This window comes from Rhinopithecus bieti, unplaced genomic scaffold (assembly GCF_001698545.2).
Source record: "Rhinopithecus bieti isolate Rb0 unplaced genomic scaffold, ASM169854v2 scaffold_48089, whole genome shotgun sequence".
In the NCBI taxonomy this organism is placed as follows: Eukaryota; Metazoa; Chordata; class Mammalia; order Primates; family Cercopithecidae; genus Rhinopithecus; species Rhinopithecus bieti.
This window is the reverse complement of record NW_016819479.1, coordinates 1,419,283-1,422,774: the sequence shown is the minus strand read 5'-3', so window position 1 is coordinate 1,422,774 and position 3,492 is coordinate 1,419,283. Positions and strand designations below refer to the sequence as shown.

The 3,492-nt window shown below is 53.0% G+C and overlaps 1 protein-coding gene across 1 annotated transcript in view; it reads left to right on the top strand.

The window, feature by feature from the left end:
• Window positions 1–330: 330 nt before the first annotated feature.
• SATB2 (SATB homeobox 2) overlaps window positions 331–3,492 on the top strand; it is a 200,480-nt gene continuing 197,318 nt past the window's right edge. Inside the window, exon 1 of the mRNA XM_017858989.1 lies at window positions 331–1,267. The gene's annotated coding sequence lies outside the window, so the exon portion shown is untranslated. The remainder of the gene's footprint in view (window positions 1,268–3,492) is intronic.

Here is a 3,492-nt window from a genome sequence, read left to right as displayed (position 1 = left end):
ACTAAATGACATAAGAAAAAATTGGGGGGGGTGTGAAGAAAAGGGGAAAAGTATGAGCAGATTCCCGACAAAAAAGTCAGTTAGAAGGAAACTGAGGGATAAAAATGTCCCCCAGATATGAACTCCATGTTTTGAGCACGGAAGCAAACTATCTCCTAATGCACAAAATCGGTTTTAGATAAAAGTATTTTAAAAAATCAAACGTAAATAAAACAACTCTTTTCTTGTTATTTTGTTTTAAAAATGTTTGGAAATAAACCTTTTGAGGGATACAAAACGAAACCAAACAAATATTCTTGAATCATCATCAAATTTATTTATTTACTGTTTTAAACACTAGAAAATTCTAGAGAAGGTAAAAATATTATTTAAAATATATCTTATTGTCGAAATTAAATCTGCTGGAAATAATCGCTTCAGTTGAAATAAAGTCAACACAAAAATTGTGCAGTAAAAAGCGTATGTAATTTGAAACAGAAAAGGCCTTTATTAGAGACAAAACTCGAGAGGAAAAAAACCCACACCGGACATACATCACAAAACTTCCTAGAACTCTCCTTTAAATCGAAAGAAATTTGTAAAATGTGATATGAAATACAACTCTACAAACATTCAAAATACATTTCTGGTCATAATTAATCGTATTTGACATTTTCCTCTAAGTTTAATGCAACTTTAAATAATTTAGGTTTTTTCCTAACATGATAGATTTTTTTCAGTATCAGAAATGGACAAGAGGAAACTCCAATGAAGAGAAAAGCAATGGATATGAAAGGGTGCAGAATCTGAAAACAAACTAGTCACAATGTACATTTAATTGTACTTAAATGTATATTTCATTTAAATAGTCCTTCTCAGGGGTTTAATAATTTAGAATCAATAGTTCCCTTCAAAACATAATAAAATATTTACACTTTATAAAATATTAACCGATTAACAATACAGCCGTGTTGTTTATAAGAGTGTAACTGAAGTCCTGCAAATCATGTTGTTGACACAAGCCTGTGAGGTTAGCGAAGTGATCCTTAGCAAAATGTAAATGAAGATCTTCAGACAGTGGTGTTTATAAAATAGCTCATTAATGACTTAGGATTGAATCGCTCCAACCATTCGCATCATCAGATATAATAATAGTGACGAATCAGACAGGAAAGATCCTGGCTAAACCATTTGCATTTTTTTCCAGAAGTACTCAACTCCTAATATCACCAATTCTTCTAAGTTCCTGGACATTGATCCGGAGGAGGATTCGCAGTTCAACATCAAGGTAAGGAAGGATACAGCATTGTTACCGTTGTTGAGATATTAGTAAGAAATAACGCCTTTCCCCATGTTGTAAACGGGCTAAGTTTGACAGTGGTAGTTGGCTTTTGCAACACCCCCTTCCCATTTCGACATATTACAGATTGAAGAAAAAGTTTGTTGCTCAAACTTACAGCTTGTTTCTTTGCAGCCCCAAACCTTTTAGCTACCACCACGGGTTGATTTACTAGACCCACTTTGCTCTCACCGACTTCGAACTGTGCATTTTCTCCCACCCGTTTGACTGGGGGTGGGATGCAGGAGGAGGATGGGGCTTGGTGAAGAAAACCAGGGAAAGGCAAACGCTGCCTAAAACTCCCAGGGTGGCTCCCCTAAGATTTGCTATCCTGCTTGTTTCTTTTCTCGGCCGGGATCCGACCGACTCCCGGGTCGCCTCGGACTTCTTTGGAACTTGGTGGGCGGCGTCTGGGTGCCGGGTTCGTGGTGATCTGGGCGCCGACACTTAGGCCGGGGGCAGGTTTCCTTCCTGGGACCCTCTCTCTTCCAGAGGCTCTCAAGCCTCTAAGCCCGCGCGCATGCCGCCTACCAAGGAGATGCGGCTAGTGGAAGGCGGTCTTGTCCCGGGCACAATCGGCGGACTCAGCTTTCCGCAGTCTGTGCACCCAGCCGGGATTTCCAGAACTGCTCCCGAGAGCGTTTCCCGAAACCGAACTTAGTTTGGCCCTCTGGCGCCGCCGTACAGTCAACGCTTCTTAAGGGGGATCGGTGGCTCTTGCTGCGGGAGCTGTGGGAGAGCCCTCGGGGTCTTGGGGATTAGGAGGGAGAGTCAACATGTGCGGGAGGGACAGGAGGCGCAACCAGTTGAGGGGGATTCTCTGGCCTCAGGGCCGGCGGGGATGCGTCCACATTTTCTCGCCTAAGGTCCTAGCGGCTAATGTCCGCCGACGCCCCTGGCATCTCGCGGGGGCAGCGGCCCTTGCCCACGTGCTTTTCCTTAAGGAGGCACTGCGCCCAAGCAGAATCGCAGGGACAAAAGCGCGGCCAGAGGCCAGCCTGCTCGGCTAGTGCCCGCGCCACCTTAAATGAGCACCGCGGCCGGAGTCGGGCTGCCGCGGCCGCGGCCGCGGGAGTCGGCAAAAGTTTGTGGCTGTGTTACGCCTTCGCGGGACCTGCTGGGGACGCTCCTGTGCGGCCTCCCCCAGGGCGGGGAGGCTGGGTCCTCACGGCACAGCTCTGCAGGCGCCAGCAGCCCTGGGCTCGAGCAGCTTGGGGTCCCCAGGAGCCCCAGTCCTGTAGCCCAAGGACAGGCAGCCCCACCGCCCTCGCCGCCACCGCGTCACGGGCTCCAGGCGGCCCGGTTTGCGCCGCTCGCGATGTCGCCGGAGCGGCGAGCGCTCCAGGGATGCCATCCAGGGATGCACCCTACTCTGCACCCACCACGCAACCCCCATTCCTGTGCCACCCACAGCCCGGCGGGCAGTGGCCGTGCTCCTGCCATTCGGGACACCCGGGCTATTGTTCCGGACTCGCGGCCGTGCCAGCTCTGAAGGAGAAGCGGCCTTCCCTGCGCGCGCGGCGGCACGAAGCGCGGCGGGCCGGGACGTTCGGCTCGGCGCGGAGGGGGAGCTCGCAGGCACCGGGAAAAGTTGCTCGGAGGGGCGGAGGCGGTGGGTGGTGGGCGGAGGCGGTGGGTGGGGGAGGCGATCGCCCTCCTATCTCCAAAGTCGAAAGTACTCCGCGCAGTTAACAGAGCTGGGAGCCGAGGCAGCCGCGGTCGCCTCTTGCGCGTCGGTCTGCGTCTCCGCCGGCAGACACGGCACCCAGCGACTGCCTTGTCGCCGCCGCCTCCGCGCCGGGACGAGTGCGCCTAGGGGCTGAGCGAGGCGACCGCGCCCTGGACCCGCCACAAGGAGGAGGACCAGACCCTGGGCCCCGGTGCCCGCCTGCGCCCAGACGCACCCACCCGCTGGCCGCGGCCACCACCTCGCGCCGCACTCGGTCCTCTGCCATCGGTTCTTCGCCGCCTCGTGCACGAGGTCCTCGTCACCCCGCTCCGACCGCCGACTCCGCTTCCTCCTCCTCCCTCCTCCCTGCCTCCCACCCTCCCCTCGCCTGTCCCTCTGCCTCCTCCGCAGCCCAGCCGCCGTTGGGTCGCCGTGCTCACAGCGATTGATTGATTGATGTTTAATTTCCTGCCAGGCGGGGCCCCCCTCCCCCCGCAACCTCCCC